The sequence below is a fragment of the Chaetura pelagica genome, unplaced genomic scaffold (assembly GCF_000747805.2).
Source record: "Chaetura pelagica isolate M959 unplaced genomic scaffold, ChaPel_1.0 scaffold124, whole genome shotgun sequence".
Lineage (NCBI taxonomy): Eukaryota > Metazoa > Chordata > Aves > Apodiformes > Apodidae > Chaetura > Chaetura pelagica.
In genome coordinates, this window is record NW_009952891.1 from 2,123,340 (window position 1) to 2,143,339 (window position 20,000).

At 35.1% G+C, this 20,000-nt stretch overlaps 1 protein-coding gene across 2 annotated transcripts in view; it reads left to right on the forward strand.

The window, feature by feature from the left end:
* Nucleotides 1-20,000, forward strand: part of RBFOX1 (RNA binding protein, fox-1 homolog (C. elegans) 1) — a 252,679-nt gene that overhangs the window by 229,058 nt on the left and 3,621 nt on the right. The window lies entirely within an intron of this gene.

The window sequence follows — 20,000 nt, forward strand, 5'->3', positions numbered from 1 at the left end:
CAGGAATGGGAGTAGAAAATTTACCTGTGTATCCTAAAGAACAACTCTATTGGTGCAAACTGCTATAGGAAACTTCACATACATGCAGAAAAAAAAGTAAGGTCTGAATTTAAGCCAAATGTCTATCAGCCTCTAAACTTGATTTTGTGTTTCTTGAATGAATTCTTAAATAATCCGGGCAAGTTTTTAATATATATGGCATTTTAGTTATAATATGAAAAAATGATGTTGCCAAGTAATTTGTAAAGTAATTCAAGCCTTAAAATAATTTAAAGGGAAAGAATTGTTTTTAGTCATGATTGCTAAAGTAGTTTATAATTATACCTCTGTATATTAGAAGACTTTATTGTGGATAAAATGGTGGTTACTAGTAAGCCATCATAATTGTTATGAAATCAGAAACAAATACAAAGTATGTTTTAATGAGACTTGCTTTTAGAGATGATATACATAAAGAATAAATCCCCCAGTAAAAAAATGAAAATATGTATTTTGTTATACATTTTATTGGATGAAATGCTGATTCTTTACACAATGTTGACTTCAAAATGCTGCACTGTTTGTCCTAAAGAGAGTGAACAAATAGGTCTAAAATATAGTAATAAACAACAGTTTCAAATACAAATGATGAAACTTCAAAAATAGCCTTAATTTAGCTTAGTGGTCCTGGGTCATACTGACATCAGTACATTGCTGTCATCAGGTTACATTGCTGGCAAGTAGCACTTCTGGTGTAAAGTTACTGAATTAGTTCTTCAAGGATTTAGTTTAGGTGTGTAGACTGTATTAATCACAATAACAGGCAAATAACCTTAGAGCAGTTATGCCACTGAGATAAGTACAAAATCTGCTATTGAGTTATGTGGTGTTCAGAATTTCACCTGTTAGTTTTAGGTTTCACTTGAAAATGTTAAGATCCACTTAAAAGTCTTATGTTCCTCTTGCAGATAAATATGCATATTTATGCTGTGTATATTGATAACACAAACATTTATACTATGTATAAATTATTATGTAATCCTTCATACACAGAAAAAATCAACTAATACAGCAGGTAACAGAGATTAGAATTAAGCCTATTTGTATAACTCAGATTTAAAAAATAAATAGATCAGAACATAAATGTATTGATTTAAAATGTAGGTGAAGGGGCTACAAATTTTAGCAGCGATTGTGATGTGAGACATTGTTTAGCAACCTATTAAAAATAAACATTTATTGCATAATTATACTGAATTGCAATATAGCACCAATTACCTAGATACTTGCTTTGTACAGTCTTTGAGGGGTAATGGGAGGAGAGAGAGGGGGAGTTTATAGACAAGGAATAATTCCACCTGCAGTGTATGCTCAGTGGGCACCTTGTCTCTTCCCTAGGCTGCTTCACAGCATTAGTGTTTGGTGATGCTAGGAGGAGTCTCTCCCTTGTAGCATTTCAATAGGTTTAGTTAGGTCAAAAGAAGGGCTAAAAATGTCTGTGCATCTCCTGGGGAAAGCCTAAAATAAGAATAGAAATTACAAGAAAGTACCTTCCATTGACCATTTTTATCTTTCTGCTTTTTGTGGGGTTTTTTGGAGGTTTTTTTCTCTGAGTGAATGGAATGATACAGACATGTCACCAGTCTTGGGAGTGCACATTTCCAGTAGTGTCCAGAAGAGTTAGGGATTTATTTATTTTTTTCTTTTCTTGAGGGTATAGTTTTCACATTTGCAAAAGTGCTTTTTTAGTATTAGGTTGAATTATTACTGTTCAAGCAGTTGTGTGACTAGTGGCAGGGTAAAATTTATTGAGGGGGATTTCTTAATGTTTGTGTCTCCTGCTGTGTTTGGCAGCCTGAATTATGGCAGAGGCACTTTGTAATTGGATTAATCCCACTGAAATGTCCTGTACTGAGCACAGAGAGGACACAAACAAAAAACGCAGCAGTGACTAACCTAGCAGGGATCTAGTGCCACCCAAGACACTCTGGGGCACAGGAGATACCCATGCAGGCAGAGGTGACTCTGCACCTTCCAGAGTGGCAGCTGAGTCCAGGCAGATGGACAAACTGCCTTTGCTTGAGCAACCAAGATGAGCCTTAGTGTTTTCTGTGAGGTAATATTTACAGAAGTAGCTACATGAACTTCTTTTAATGTGAGGTTTTACTCCATATGCTTCCAAGACCTGTCTCAAAATGCTAGAAAGGAGCATTAATAAAATTCTCAGGAGTGATGGAGTTGGAAGGCACGTTATCTTTTGGCAATGAGAACAGAAGAGCCAAGTGAAAGCAGAGTCTTTGTCTTCCTCTTTGTCTTGGCACCATTAATAGGAGTTAGACTGAACAAGCAATTCTGCAGAACGGAGACTGTCGTGGAAGAAATCAGTCTAAAAGTAAAAGATATTTTCCTAATGTACATCAGGTCAAACAAGTTACTGTTAGTGTTGCTGAAGCTTGATACCACATGAATTACTTTCTAGATATAGTTTTATTCTTACTTAACTTAAGGTATCTTATAGGTATGACTGTGAAGTTGTTTAGTTGTCTGTGTTGTGATTCAAATGCTATTAGTATGGCAATGTAGTTTGATCTTACAGTAATGGGAATCTAAAGCACAATAACAGCAAAATCATTAAAATATTATAGCTATTATACTCATTTTAATTTTTAATTATTCTATAGCCTTGATATTTAAACTTAGGATACCAGAAGTTTGGAGATGGGGAGGACTTAATACAATTATTTTGGAGGGAAACTGAAACTTTGACCATTCTTGAATAATACAAAAAGTTTTCAGGCAGCCAGCTGCCAGCTATGTTAGAATTCATAGTGAAAAAGCCCTCAACATTAAACTACAAGGCTTCGTTGTTCTTGTTAGGACTCTAGAAGGAAAGGAAGGGAAAAAAAAGTATCTTTATAATATAATGGAGAAACATATAGGTGTACCACATATAGCATTTCTGGGAAAAAATCACTGCTACCCTGTATAGTTAGTACCAGATCCTTGGAGAGTGCAATTTGGATTAGCTCCAGTGAAGTCAGTGCTTTCAGTTAAGCTGCATCAATGTTACCAGCTGACGTTCTGACCAGTGAAGTCTGACTACTGACTGTATTTGTAAATCCCATGATGGTCTTACCAGAAAAAAGTCAACTGATTAGATACAGTTTAAAACTTCCCACTGTAATTTCCATTCAGTGTTGTGGTTGCCTTTATCCTAATGTCTTATGTCCTGGGGCTCTGCACTGCTTTCAGCAGTTGCTGTAGTTTTGGGAGAGCCTTTGTCTTTAGCAGAATTCTTTCTGTCTGGTTTTGTGAAGTTAGTAAGCAAAATCCAAAAATTTGAGTGTATTAAATATAATCACTGTGTGTTAGTGGATTATACTTTGTTTTGCATTTCAAAATGCCTAGAGTTAGTGTGATTATTTTTAGGGAAGTTCTGGTTTCTTAAAATCCCACTTGATCTCTACTATGGCTTCTATTTTCTGGAAGTACTGGCTTGTCAGGAAGAGGGACTAAAAGCTTCTGGGAGTGCTGGGTGAAATTGTGTGTGTAAAATTGTGTGCTTAATCATCTGCTATGTAAAATATATAGTGTTGAAAAGTTCAAGGGTCACCTAGCTTTTTAGGGAGAAGATAGGACACAGAGAACACTTAGATATTTGTCCCATGTGCCCTACAAACATATGACCTTAGTATATAAACTTCCTAAACACAGCTTGTGTTTGTGAAGTACTTGTGTATCTGAAGAACAGTGGAGCCACTAACTAGTAGTAGGTTGATGCTTTTTTGGAATATGTAGTGCAGGAAAAGATGCCCTTTCCCAGAGTGAGGTGATTATATAGAAATATCTAGGGGGAGCACTCAGTTTGAGGACAGACTGGTACTCTAGATTGGAATTGTGCTTCAGGATGGTTAGAGTCCTCATGTCATAAAAAAAAGAACATCCATGACCCATTCTCTGAATCTTTTCCTGTCTTCTACTTCCAGGTCCTGAATTTTCCAAGTAAAGTAGCCAAATCCCATATGGGCCAGGCAGGATCAGCAGTTAGGTCTGTACTGTACACCCAGTCTCTCTTATAAGTTTACTCTTTCTGAGCTACACTCTGCTTTAAGCTGCCACTGACCTTTAAAATAAAGACTATGTAGATGTAGAAAATGTGATAAAAGTTGCATATATTGATGTGTAACTCAATTATCAGATTTTCAGTATTTAAGAAAACTTTCATTCCCAACTTGGGGAGAAACTCCCAACTTCCCACATGTGAAGGATCCCAAAGTTCAGTACAGTATCAAAGGTGGCATAAACCAGAACTTCTCTCTCTGTTCTGGTATCTATTTGACATTCCACTAGCTGAGCTCATTTGGTGTTAGTGTTTATGAGGGTGGGAAACATTAAGAGAATTTTGGACAAGTTTGAAGCAAAGTCATAAACATCCATTAAACAGAAATGCTGTTAATACTCTAACTTGAGCAAGCAAAATACATGTACACTAAAAGCCAGCCAACCTCACTGGAATATGAGATGTCTCAAACTTGAAACTAACTCACAGATTATGTAGATTAAAAACAATTTAAAAAAGGATTCAAGACTAAACATACTTACAGAAAACATTTATCTAGAAATAAAAGCTGAAAACACTACATAGTCGTTACAAATTGGTGACATGGGTTCACATACATAGGCTTTCTAAGCTTAAATTCAGTGTTATGTCCATGTAGCTTCTGTATTAGGTCACTATGCTTTAAAATTATTATGTGGAATGTCTTTCTGTACAACTTCAGCACAGTTAAGGTCAGTTGTGGGAAACAAGACTGTAAAAGAGTCTGGACACACAGGTAGATAGAATATTTTGGCAAGAGAAAGTACTGACAAAATGTATGTATGTAATGTCTCAGGCCTCTTAATTAACTTGTTGTGTATAAACATGCCAAAAATAAAATAGACTGTGGTATTTCAAAACAACAACAAAAAATTAAATAAAAATGGACACTCCAGAAGGCCTAATTCTTGTGAGAAAATAACATTTACTGTAGTTATTTGTAATTGGTAATATTTTTCACTAAATAGTGCATATAATGAAAAACCTTAGTAAAGCTTCAATTAAATTCCTCTTCTTTGCTTGCTTAAATATTTTAAGAATTTATTTTATAAGCCTTACAATTCAGTGGCCAGCTTCAATTTAGAACAGGGAACTTTTAGTCAGGTGATAAAGCTGAACCTGAAAATATTTCATTACGCTCTTTGAAGTTTGATGCTGCAAAGTACTGTTGTGATTCTGGCAGCAGAACTTGTCCTGACCAGCTCATACCATCACAAAAGCTTTCAAACAATATTTGTTTTTATAATGCAAGTCCTTTCCCTGACTGAATACTATTTATTAGTTTAATAATGAGTGAAAGTTATTCCTGAAGGCATTAATCCCAATGTGCTAATCAAGGGTCGTGTAATAAAAGGACTTGTGTAATAAAAAGTGCTTTAGTGCAAGATACACTTAGAAAATCATGCTGGGCAGAAATAGCAGGTGCTCAAACTGATGGGCAGGTTTATGTCAGATATGGGGCCTTGAAGGAACGTACTTGTTAGGACTCTGCCAAGGGGTCTGTGGGGAATGGAGCAGAGGAAATCAGAACATATTTGAACTTTTGAAAATTGGTGTAATGCAGGCTCAATAACTATCTCAAAGTAAGAAAGAACATCTAAATCACTTCATATTAATCTTGTTGTCCTTCCCTTCTGTTTCTGTCTCAATTCAGGAAATACATCAAATGTTTAAATGTTATTTTTTCCAATGTAAAAAATAGCTTTATTACTGTTCTGATAAAAAAAACAACAAAACAAAACCAACAACAAACAAAACAACAAACTGTGGTAGTTTTCAATTTACTAGACAAAATAGGAAATTGATATATAGACTTGAGAGAAGTAATAGTATGCAGGAGCATTTGCCCTTGGGAAATAGCTGCTCAGGTGGAACATAGCCATTTTGAGTCCCAAAAGTACATTTTCATGACCTGCACTGCCTGGATTTCTATCAGAGAGCTCAGGCTGCCAAAGGGTGCCACTGCAGCACTAAAAGGATTTCACTTAGCCCAGAGTGTGAATCTCTGGCAAGCTGAATACATTTAACTGTACATTCAGGTGTATCTGTCATGTTATTTCAATTTTTTTTTTTTCTGTTTTTCTCCCTTACAACCAGTAACAACTTTTGAAATTTTATTCAAAGAAAAACAAACAACAGTTCTGTGGATTTAAAATGTGTATTCTTTTACATCTGAAGTATAAAACAGTGAGCAGTAAAAATGTTCTATACATTCACTGTTAATACAAAAATTAAATTAGGGGAGCAATTCTGTATCTTAATAATTAGGGGGGGGTTCTTGCATAATTAAGTTAGGCTCACTTACATAGCTTGTAGCTTTTTTAATAATAAAAAAAAAGTACAGCAGGTTTTTGATGAGGAAATTTAATGAGGAAATGAGGAAATTTAAAACAACCTAAAATGGATCATGATTTTTCACCATACTTGATTTGTGGTGGTGGTTTTTTTTTTAAGCTTTGTACACTCAGTGCAGTAAGTGCAGAAAACTGATCTTTAAAGGGAACAACCCCACATTTGCACAGGACTCAGCTGGGTTCCCTGCCCTCTTCCAGGTCTGCATCTCCTGCACCTTCAGGCAGGTAGAACATGATGTACCACAGTGTCAGCCTAACTCAGAAGGACTCAGTTTGCAAATGATGGGCTTGTCCACACTAAGAAATAATACTTTCCACATCAGGTGTGATATATATATCTAGAATTGCACCTCTGATTATCAGTTCTCCCTCTAGGTCTATGTAAACAATAGTATAGAATTTCAATAAAAACTTGCCACTATAGAAACTTTAAAGCTATTCACTTACTAAACAATTTCTTGTTACTGTTACAAATAACACCTGATTAATTATAAAAAGTTGAATTGGCTTATTGAACTCCAGCACCTGGTCTATCCTGACCAATAGGTAACTGCTTTCTTACTTTTAAAATTGATTTATGGAGTTTAAAAAGCAAAATACAGAGAAAATAGTATCTTCCTATGTAAATTGAAGCAGTATAACAAGGAGTGTTTATGCTAGATATTTACTAAGTAGGTGTCACTTTTGGTTAAATTGTTTACAATTTATTTCCTACTAGTAAGTAAAAAGTTGGTAATAAAAAGTAAGATTTCAGAACAGTTTCAATAACATCTGTCGTTCCAAATGATAAATAGCAGTTAACTGTTCTGGGCTCTTTCTGTAAGTAACTAAACCAGCACATTATTCTTACAGATAATTCTGTACTTTGGCATCTGAAGACAAAGTATCTGTGGCTCAGTGTTCCATAACAACAAATGTTCTGAAAACAGATAAATAAAAGGAGTTGTCCAACTAGCCACTGGGTTTTAAGGAAAAGTGATCTTTTCATTTAGGTGAGAAGGCAGTTTAGTAACTTCACAGAAATGGATTTTCTGTAAAATGGTAGCTGGTATGTGTTCAGCCATTGCTACTGGCTGAAACCCTTTTAGGGCAAACCTCTAACTGTTTCTATGTAATTATCACAAGAGGAGATAATAAAAGAGCTGATAGCAGTAAACACAGTGACAAATTATGCTACCTGCGAAGTAAAGAGTCACTCTGTATTTATAATATTAAATGTATCCCACTTCATTTTTTAGTTTCATCTCTTCAGCATTACATGCAAGGTAGATCTCCTTAGCTTGTGAAACTGCTGCAGATGACAAAATAAAGAGCAAAACTACCAACCTATACATCCAATTTAAAATGAAAGAATATACATTTTGATCAATAAATTCATTCATACTAAAAGGCAGGTGTTAGCATCTCTGAGATAGTGCAGAGGCAATGATCAGATACAGTTTTTGATCTTAATCAATCCTGTCCCTATAGTATGGGTTATAAATTCCTTGTATTATGAGTGACAGATTCCTTGGTTTGGTTTTTGTTTTGGTTTGGTTTTTTTTCCCAAATATGACCTTTCAAGTAACAAGGTTCCCAGATTTCTAAACAAGAATTTCAAATATCTTTAATATATTGGAGGAAACCAAAACAGATTTTGTTCTCTTAGGGCTTAACTCTTCAAGGTTCTGTTACCCTAGGAGATACTTGCTCCTGAATGGAATAGTTTTCATTAGTTTTTGAAGAGTACTTAATGCTTTCAACATTTTGCAGAACTAAGTTTTCCAGGTAGTCTTTGGTACAAGCTAGAACTAGTTCCTTCTGGCTCCTACTGGCTAGGCTTTTGCATTAAAGCTGGTCAAAAATAAAACCTCGAGTTTTTCAGCATGCCAAGCAGTGCAGGCTAGAGGAGCTACATGCAATTTGGAGTAAAACAGCACTCAAGTGTTAAAATTTTGCCCAGGTTCTTTATTAATTCTGCTGAGCACAAAATAACTCAAGGAAGCTGTATATGTGCATATAAAGAAATCGTTTTACATTAATCCTTAAGCATGGTTTCCACTAACTCAAATCCTGTTTGCTGTGAGTTGGGAAAGGACAAATCAGGATTTGTGCTGTAATGAAGTTTCTGCATTTTTAAATATTAGTGTATTTAGCATTTCTCTCTTTATGTTACCTGGTTTAAAAAGAATTTTGCAAGAGAAGGTTTATTTAAATTTCTTATATCTCTAGTTTATTCTCCTAAGATTCTGCAAAAAACTTTTGTATGTATTTGGATGACAGTATATGAGAATATACTAAGTCATTTTTTAATAAATACCAGAACATTCATTTTCTGATTGCAATCATATTAGACATATAAAAGCAAGTATTTTACTTTCAGTATCCTCCTTTCAAATGCACGACGTTAGTTGTAGTTTTTTTTTCAAAACACGTTTTTTATGTATTTTGCAGTAGTGCCCTTTTAATATCTATATCAATATAAATACTGTTTCATTTTTATTAGACTTCATAAATATATTGACATATCTGTAACGCTAAACATGAAGCTTCCAATGCAGGAGTTTGTACATAGTCCATATCCAAATGTCACCATTATTTCATTTAAAAGATCCCAGCATGTCTACCTCATGATCCTTATAAACTCTATAGCACTGAAATACGTCAACACTTTTTCTTGCTACATTCATTAAAATTAAGCACCCTTCCCCTACCCCATCTGTAAACATCAAGTCAATTGGCAGCTAGCACATTTCCCAGTCAGCAAGCAGTATTGTGAATTTTATCTTCTCTTGCAGAAATCAATTCGTCTTCGTTGCAGCAGATGAAATTTCTTGTAACACCTCTGCAGGTAACAATCATTGATACTTCTTGATGCATCCATCCAGGTCTCAATATCCTTTTTCACAAGCTGCATTTAAGCATAAGAGAAAGCATAGGAAAGTCCATAGGATAAATCTTTGGAACAGTTTAATTAATTTATAGCTTCAGACTGTAGGTTCTGCCATATCAAAGACGTTAGGCAATTTTGCTGCCTTTGGTGTTTTATTTCTGGTTTAAATCTCCTATGGCCTAGTAAGTAAGGATATGTTAAACCTCCTGATAAAAACTTACTGTGCTGTGCAATCAAGACTGTGACTTTCAAAAAGCCAAAACGAACAGAACTAATGAAAAGAATAAAGGCTTAGATGTATCTAGGACATTGTAAGTGCTATAGATGTAACTATTTTCGTTTCAACACTTTGGGGGCAAATATTGCCCACACGGCTACTGCAGACCCTAAAGCACTCACAAAGTCTATCCTATGGATGAGATAGTGGGAGAGAGGGTCTTTGTCTTCAGAGGATCTCTCTCTAGTAAGTAAAAAGTCTTAGCTGCTTTGCTAATATACTATTGTGTTATAAGCCATGGGTACAGAAGAATGAATGATGTTTCTTAATGGTAATGGTAACTGTAATTATATTGAATATGTCAAGGGATTTTACTCACCTTGAAGCAATAGAGTTTGAACAGTCTTAGTCTTAATTCAGGTAAGGATGGTATTAATGTCACTAAAAAAATCAAAAGCCAAAATAAATAGTAACAGTGCCAGGATGTATTCTGCCAATATTGCTTTGCAAAACATCTGCTGAGTTCATAGAAGCTGCTTGTACTGAAGGATGAAAGGGTCTATATAGTGTGACACAAAATGGTGATACTAAGAAGTGTTTATTTCTAGAATTTTAGCAGAAATAAATGAAAGGGGAAGAGTTTTCTGTTTGTGCCAGTGACTCACAAAGAAACAATTAAGGAACATTAAGACAAAGAAGATTATAGCTAAAGCCAAGTATGCTAACATTGTAATAACCTGTATGCTAACCACAGCATTTCTGGTGGTAATCTGAAAAGTTCTTCTGTAATAAAGCCTGATTTAACAGAGACTTTTCAAAGCTCTAAATTGTTAAGAGAAGTCAACATTTGACACTTCCTTGGTATCACTAGACTTGAATTTTGGCTTTCATTATTTCCCTTGTGCTTCCTGCTCAGTTTTGGCTTAGAGTGAGCTGTAGTGGGGAGGCTATTAACTTATAAATCTAGGCCTTGTTAAGTAAGAATAATTATTTTAGCAGTTTTTAAACTGGGAACTCTTGAGGTAGACGTGTGGTCCTTTTTTTTTCTTGTCCTGAAAACAATTTCCCCTTTTCCTCCTAAGAAAAATTTATTTCTCTGTAGATATTTCCCCCCCCCTCAATTTAGACACAATTGAAGTGTCCAAGACTATATTATATGTATTCTGTATATCACTAGTTTGGATTTCCAGGAAAAAAATGGAATACCATTTTCCATAGGAAATGGATCTCTGTATTTATTACAACTTTTCAGTTTGCCAGTTGATTATCTCTGTTGAATTGATTCAACAATAAGGTAGTTCTGCTAGGTATGTTTGTGGCTATATGATAAACATTTCCATCATAGGTGACTGTAGGTGCCTTTTTCTCTAATATGATCTGAAGGAAAAAGCTAATAAAAGCCTGTACCTTCTGTTTCTTGTGCACCTAAATTTTCGCCATAGAAGGAGTTTTGGCTTTATTAGAAAACTAATTCTCTGACCCATATTCCTGTGGTGCAAGTTACCAAAGCTGCATTTGGTCTTTCAAATCTGTAAGTTGGATTTGGATTAATTGATTGTCTGATGTTGTATGTTTTAATACATGGAGCATATCTAGAGATCTGCAGAGTTCTAGAACGGAAGCTAACCTTCCTGGGGTTTCTCAGATGCATGAAAAGCACCTACAGTACCATTTTACAGTGCTTTTTTTAGTGCTTCTAAACTCAATTACAGTAATTCAGCTGTGTTTGTAAAACTGATGTAAAGCGAAGGTTCTGATAATATGCTCAATATTTGAAATGTGAGTATATATGTTTGTATTGTTTCCTTGTAAAGAAAGTGTGTGTTTGTAGCTTTCTAATACTATTATAACAAGTAAACTTTTGACTGGAACTTTATCATCAAATGAAAATTTGAGGTCTTGGGTGATTCTGCTGGTAATATTCACACTTCTCTTCCTAATACTTTATCATTCCTGCCTGAGGATACTTAGCCCTCAGCCACATGACATCTTTTCCAATTTGGGAATAAAGTAATCTTAAATAAATGTGTTCATGAACAAATTGTGTGTCCATCTAGACATTGCTATTTATATGCATGTATCTGTTCTTGCATGCACATTATATAAAGAAAAATGTAATTAATTATCTGACAGAGGGAGCCTTCCATGGGAAATTTAAAAATATTTCACTCTTGATTGCATCCAGTGCATTCTGAGGCTAAAAATAATTACTCTTCAGAAGAGAAGTTCTATGCTTCTGGGATAGATCTTCTCTGGCAGGCATGATTAAAGAGTTTGCAAACAGACCTGAACTAGAGCAGAGGTAGGGAAACTCAAAAACCTCCTGTCAGTTTGATGATGGAATTTTAACAAGGATCTCTGAAGACCTTCCTCTAGCAAATCTCTGACACTAGTTACAGTATGGGATAATTAATTCTGAGGTTCCTGGCTGATGGGGGCAATGGGCATCTTGCCTTATCAGGCTGTTAATAAATCAGAACGAGACCCAGAATAAACCTGTGGTTTATTTACCTGTTGGTTACAGAACATTGTTAACTTTGAACCTTTAGCATTTTTGGTGAATTTTTAAACTCAGTGCTCAATATGTGTTTTTCTTCTTTTAGGTTTTATAAGATTGGAATTCATAGTTTTTAAAGAAGAAAAAATATAACCTAGTGTATTTTCCAAGTGCCTTCTAGGATGTACCTGCATATTATATTTTATGGTTTTTGTGTAAATCTGGGACAGGACCTTTATTCTGTATTTATATCAGTCCTTCTTTCTTTCTTCCTCTGATTTTTAACTGTTATCCAACTTCCATCTACAAACAAAAAAATCCAGTGTGGATACATGCTCGGCAGTATTTTTCTCCAAGCATAGATGCAGTTTATGATTTTGAAACAACAGAGAGAGAGAGGGAAGTGTATGGATAAACCTGAGCTTGGAATGAAGTATGGTGGAAGTGGATGCAACATCTGTCCAGTTGTGACTGTATTTGTTTGCATATTTGAGCAGAATCATCCCCAGGAGGTGGGAGTGTGTTTGTATGTCAAAGAAATGCACTATAAAGCTTTGGAAGTTGATAGTCTTAAAGTTATTGATCTTAATTTGGAGTAAGACGCAGTTTCCAAAACAGATTAAACATTCCGAAAGGTTTGATTTTATAACTCTAGGAAGAAGGTTTCATAAAAGCAGGCAGCTTAAGGAAGCAAACATTGAAGTTTGTACTGTTGAAGTAGTTTGAACAGGATACTGGCAAATTTTAAAAAGATAATTGCTAAAATCATTGCAGTTTTCCTTTATGCTATCGTTGACCTGTCAACACAAACACTACCACAAATTTAATTCATTAAACAATAACAAATATGGAGATACTTATTTAAAAGCAAATTAATATTTTACAAAGTGCCTAGAATGGTTGGAGGTCCCTTGTTGTGGCATAACTCTGCTATGGTTATAACTATAGCTGGTCAAAATGTTGCCATGCATGCTTGCATATGTCTCGTTGACTTGTGTGTCGAGTAGGAGATATTGATGAGATTATACTTTCTGAAAGACTTTCTGAGAAGTACATCTAATCCAAACTGCTTTGGAAGAAAGCAGTTTCAGGGATATTTGCTTCAGCCTTTTGGATTACTGTGTGAAGACATATGTTCAGTTGTGAGAGGTTCTTCCCTTTCTAGTATTGCTGCCTGTCATTTGACTTCATTTCAGGAAGACTGGGGAAATAACCATTTTCTATGAAATGTCTTTATTATTATGTTATGCTTTTCCACTAATCAGATGAAATAAAAGATGAAGCTGAAGGAGCATCTGTAAGGTCTTTGTGCTTAGTATTTATTTAAGGCTGTGCAGCTTTTCCCTGTGAAAAATAGCAGTTACTGAAATTTTTGATCTGGGAAGACTAGGAAATGTTGTACTAACGCACAATATTGAACTACTACTATAAATTCAAGTGTCCGTTTATGTTGGCAGTTTAAACTTGCATTTACTGCTGCTGTAAATAGTTGCTTATATGGAATTCCATTTGTTACAGCTTTTACTGCTCTTGGTATCTGTGTGGTAAAGATGTTCAGGTATTGGATCAGTTGATAAAAATCAGTAAACACTTTGATTACCCTCTGATCTTCTTTCATGAAATGTGATTAATTCTGTTTCCTTACCCAGTGAAAACACTGGCAGCCCTTTTTGGCATCTTTGTCATGATCTCTTTGACAGCCTTCCCAGTGCTTGCAGTTCTAGGTCAGTTCGCATGGCTGGTCAAATGTGACAACATGACAAGATTAAGTAACGCTGAGGTTTTGTGGTTTGTAAATGGAGGATTTGCAATGTGAAGCTCCTTTGATAACAGAAGTAGTGAATAATCTGTCTTTGCCCTCAACAAGTGTGTCGCAGCATGTGTGCATCTTCTCAACTGTTGTTGTTTTTCTTAATGAAGGAACCAGAACTTTTTTGCTTTGGCAGACTGAAAATAGTACAGATGAAAGGTGGTTTGTGTGTGTGCATGTATGTGTGGATTCAGTTTTAATATATTGATATTATCATATTCCATTTACAGAACTGGAAAAAAAAATAATAATTGCATACTATAGGACCTTACATACAAGCACAAAAGACTGCTTTAAAATTTAATAAATGAAGTATCCAGTATGTTTATTACTGAACTAGATAAGAAAGAATTCAAGGGATATTGCTGCAAAATATAACAGCAATGGTAGTAGGAAAATGCTTTACAGATTGAAGAAATAGTTGATTTTCTTTGTAATACAGCCTGTTCCTGCTGTCACCTGCTGGCAGCCTCCATTTCCCCAGTGTTTTCCTTAATGAAGTTTATGTAAAGCTTAACTTTCTTGGATAGAGATTGTACAGAAAGGTGATGTTGGCAGCATAGAACTATGTGAGATTTTTAACTACATGCCCACCAAGTAAAATGGCCCAATTCAGATGTGACATAAATAAGTAAGCAGGCAAAAATTTGAAATTCTTCTCTGAGCATAGAAAATTGTGAATAAGTTTCTAAAGCTTCTCCTTGCTCCAACCTGCAGGAAAAAGTAAAGACCGTTTATACTGTTTCATCAATGACCTATTTAGGAAGATCCCTTCATGGCAATATTTTATTATTGCCCTCTTCGTATAGTAGACTGTGGTCAAATTTCCTCATCTCTGTGAAAATCCAGGACTGTTAATACTAGTAATAATACTAGTTAATAATAGGAAGAGGAAATCCTTCACAGCTTCCAAGGACATCAGCACTGCAGCACACCCTTGAAGTTGCTGTTTCATTGCCTTCTGTGTTTCTACTGCATCTTCCCAATTCTTTCTCTGCTCCACATCACAAATCTTTAAGGCATTATCAGTCATGGAAGAGGAAAATGATATGCAACAAAATATCATATGGCCCTTCCTTGCAGAATTATCTTATAGTTTGATATTTTGCATCTATGTGCACAGAGCACTTTAGCATTCTTAACGTTTACAATCAAAGAAAATTACAAGAAACCGTTATCAGCAGATGTCAATTATTTCCCTTGATCTTAAATGAAATCTTAGGATAGACTTCTTTCCTCAGTGCCTTCTGGTTTGTAGGGAGAGTCATTGCTCATCCAGGTGACTGAAATGCCTAAAGTTATTTGGTGTTACTGTCCAAAATGAAATAAATTGCCTGGTTGTACATGCTGTAAGTACCATAAGCAGGTACCATCCGAGTGCAGCAAAGGACTTTCAGTTCAAGGACTACCAGTGCTGCAGTGTTGGCCCACAAGGTTAAAATACTGCTCTGCCATGTGGTGGTGCTCTGGTGCTGTGACTGGTGCTCTGCTGCTCTTGTCACCTGTCTTGGCATCAGTGTGGTTATGTGACCAAGAGAAGGAGTGGGATGTTTGCTACTGGAATCATTTCTCTGGATAAGGATAGGTAACCCGTGTTCCTTCTGGTTCTTTACTAAAATCTTTGCATTTTTGTCTAAATTTTTAATGCAACTCTGCATTAAGATCTGACAGAGACGTGGACTGCCCTTTCCTCCTGCCACCAGCACGAGGTGGCACTGCCACAGTGCCAGTTTCCTGGGCACTCAGAGCAGGAATACCCAACATTCCTCACTGTTCTCTGCCTTCTCCCACTTAGCCAAGTCTCACTCCTTCAGGCACTTTTTTTGGCTGAAATTTAGTAATAATTGTCAGTACAAGAACTGCAGTAATTTAAGGTTGTTTTGGTTGAAGATTCAACACGTACAGGTCTGAAGAAAGAGCATTTCTGTTACTTGACTCTGATTATAATCAAAACTAGTAAAGAATGAATAATACTGTGCAAAAGTTAGAAGTAGGAACTTCCCAGCCATATGTACACTTTGCTTGTAATATGTCAAGTAATGGGGGATTAGATCAAGTTTACATTTAGCTGAGGTAGCATCTGTTTATTAACTTCAGGTTTTATAGTTCTTCTAGCAAGGTTTAGAGTTTTAAAAATGAAGGGAAATTATAATGATCAGAAAGATATGTGCATCGAATTCCTAGAAACTAAAATAATGTTTAAAATGCTCCTCAGTTCTCAAATAGAGAGGAAAAATAAAAATATAAAAAGATAAAAATAATAAAATAAAAAATAGAAAAAGCCCTAAACAATATTGAAAAAATCTCAAATAGTTCTCAAATCATGTGAGGAAAATGTAGTAATTTGATTAATAATCTATACTGTGAATTTTTCCTTTAAACTCTACAGTTTGTGTATTATTAAGGAACTTAAAAATGTCTCCAGTATCAGACCTCCACTATCCTATATTCAAATGGAAATACAGCCATAATAACAAAGAACTTAAAACCCTGACATGATAATTGCAATTGGAGAGACACATGGTTTCCTTATTTTTAGAATTTTCACCAGTCCCTACTACAGCTGATTTAAACAGAGAGATTCAATTTCAAAGGCCTTACTAAAATAAATCTCATCACCAATTACCATATTTAATTCTCTCATGATTTTTAATTGCTGTGATGGACAACAAATTGTCCTTTTATGTAGCATTTTAGCAGTTTTAAACCCTGTACTGAAAACGATTGAAGAAATTGAGACCTACAATGGGTAAAGATCGTACCATACACTAAGCATTTGGGAAATGGTTTCCAGCTACATTTGCAGATGTTATCATGGTTACACTGCTTTTTGTCTCTGTTGCTTCCCAATAAGATGTTAGTCCAGCTACTTATGAACCAGTGCCAGTATGGTGATAAAATGTTAGCAAATATATTTTTCCCCTTTATGTCTTAAATATTTTTACCAGCTATGCTGGAAAATAGTGAAACCTACACCTAGATAAAAATAATAAAATAAAAAATAGAAAAAGCCCTAAACAATATTGAAAAAATCTCAAATAGTTCTCAAATCATGTGAGGAAAATGTAGTAATTTGATTAATAATCTATACTGTGAATTTTTCCTTTAAACTCTACAGTTTGTGTATTATTAAGGAACTTAAAAATGTCTCCAGTATCAGACCTCCACTATCCTATATTCAAATGGAAATACAGCCATAATAACAAAGAACTTAAAACCCTGACATGATAATTGCAATTGGAGAGACACATGGTTTCCTTATTTTTAGAATTTTCACCAGTCCCTACTACAGCTGATTTAAACAGAGAGATTCAATTTCAAAGGCCTTACTAAAATAAATCTCATCACCAATTACCATATTTAATTCTCTCATGATTTTTAATTGCTGTGATGGACAACAAATTGTCCTTTTATGTAGCATTTTAGCAGTTTTAAACCCTGTACTGAAAACGATTGAAGAAATTGAGACCTACAATGGGTAAAGATCGTACCATACACTAAGCATTTGGGAAATGGTTTCCAGCTACATTTGCAGATGTTATCATGGTTACACTGCTTTTTGTCTCTGTTGCTTCCCAATAAGATGTTAGTCCAGCTACTTATGAACCAGTGCCAGTATGGTGATAAAATGTTAGCAAATATATTTTTCCCCTTTATGTCTTAAATATTTTTACCAGCTATGCTGGAAAATAGTGAAACCTACACCTACCTTGCTCTAATTAGTGGTGCATTAAAATTGCTCGTTAGAGGTTGTCTTAGACAAGAATTTGTGGGTGCACGTTATTGGGTTTGATACATTGATTTAACATTCCGTAAAATACCCAGATAATTGCATTGACTATTAATTTATTCAAAATACTTTGCCATTTGCATGTCCTAAATTTTAGTAAATTGTTTACCTAGAGTCATTATTTCCAGTGTAAATTATCAGAAAGCATTTAAATGCCACTAATTTTAATGAGAAATAAGTATGCTGGCATACTAGTGAATAAATGAACCAATGACTGTATGACTGAACTAGCTTACTGATCTTCAGTTTGACAATATAGTTTAAATCCTTCTTACTATTTGCAGCATGGAAATCAGAATCTATTCTGCTAACCTTCTGAGCTTCTAAATTTGGTGTCATGCAAGGGCGTGTTTAAAAATTAGCATTTAAAAAGAAACCCACTTGCTTTAAGTTTAAGCTGACACTGTTCCTTTCCTCTGTGGAAATGAAATTTATTAATCATAATAAAACCATCATATTCTGAAGGTAGAGGTCACCCTGAGGAGAAAAAAGAAAAAAAAAAAAAAGTCTTTTTTTCACAGAGGAGTTTCAATGCATTTTTATCCCAGATAATATCTGAACATGTATTCTCTCCCCTTTGGAAATATATTCTTCCATGTTTTTTGCTTACACATGTCAAGAATTTTTAGGAGGATGCAAGAATGACAATTTTGCCATTAATTTTGTTTATTTTTTTTTACAGAAGAGTTGTAAGAATGCTTTTTACACTTTAGTTAATGTTTACATTATACACAATCATTCAGTGTCCTGTAAAAGAAATGGAAGTCTTTCTTATTTTAACAAGAATATAAGCATTGCTAATTCTGACATATATATGTTTTGTGTTAATAGCACAAACTTCAGCATTATTGTAAAATGTAAACCATTCTTTTTAAGGAGTCAGGATTAACTTAGGTCCCACAACTCTTTCATTTTATGGAAGAAACACGGTTTGCAGAAGAGGATGAAAAATATAATGTAAAGCACTGACAATAAGTTATTACTATTTGGGCAGAAAAGTGATAGAAATGCACTCAGAAGTACATACTAGGTTGAAACACTAATTTTTTTCTTTCTTTTGAAATTGCTTAGTGTGTTTTTTTATCCATACTTTCTGTTATCCAGATTTCTGTAAAATACTGATTTAATACTTTTAGCAACATGTTTCATTATATCTGTGTTGTAAACTTTCTAGGTACTTCAGTCATTGGGCTAAATATAATACTTTAATAAAGCCTGAGCACTGTGCATTCAGGCTTGGACCCTCCTTAGAGTTGTCCCTTGTACTTAGGCCACTTGCTGCCTGGTGTGACCTGTTAGGTTTTCAGTTTTGCAGAGCAAACAGTGAAGTTTGTACTTACTGAACTTTTCTCTACTTTTTTTTTTTTTTTTTTTTTTTAATCAACATGTGTGGTAGTGTATCCTTGGAAGAGGAAAAGCTTTATAACTACACAAACCTGGTGCCCAAGGCTTGGTCAAAGTAGGAGACATGTATGTAAAGTCTCTGCCTGTTCAGTGCTGAACCCGTTTGCCTTCAGATAGCAAAGTTGTCCCATGAGGTAGTTTACTGGGATTTCCATAAGCAGTGAATTCTTCCTACTCTTGCAAATGTTGGCTCAGTGAAATGGAGAATCCAAGACTTGTCTGCAGTATTTTCTGCTCCTTCCTTGAAGATATCCCTGGGTAGGTAGGAATGTCTAGTTCAGATCATTTGGATCTCTTCACTGCCTGTCATCCAGAACTCCTAGTAGTGGGTCATGGATAATTCCATATGCCATGGAAATACTGCTTCCTCAGCTGATTATTTAGGAATGGGCTAATCAGATTCCACTTGTGGAGGAGGAAATACATTATAATAAAAGAGGACAGCTTGTCCTCTTTTCAAAAACAAGTAGGTTTGTGTTTGTATTTGGAAAATAAGGTAGTTGCACAGAATGAGACCAGCCTGGGGTTACTGTTCACATAAGGCTAAGAAGTAATGACTTTTTTTGAGAGGTATCAAGAGTTTTATTAATGCTTATCTTGTTTACCACACTAGCCCTGGTATGCAAAGACAACACTACAAAGTCAGGGTTCCTTTTGCTGTTATTTATGACATCTGAGATCAAATGGATGTTCTTTGATTATGGAAAAAATGTTAGACACCTTCAGTGAAACCTGCATCTAGTTGACATGTTCATCTCACTAGTGGTGACTTCATTCACCTGTAAAGCAAAGCTGAAGTATTTCAAGGTGAAGAGGAGGACTGGGCCAGCAAATCGACCAGGTGTACATGTAAAGAAACTTTAAGTAGTTTCAACTATAAGGATTTTATATGGGGGGAAATGACAAAAATCTGATTTTCACATCACTGTTTTTGCCTGGTTGTAGCAGGACCTTGGCCTGACAATTTAGACTTCAGCT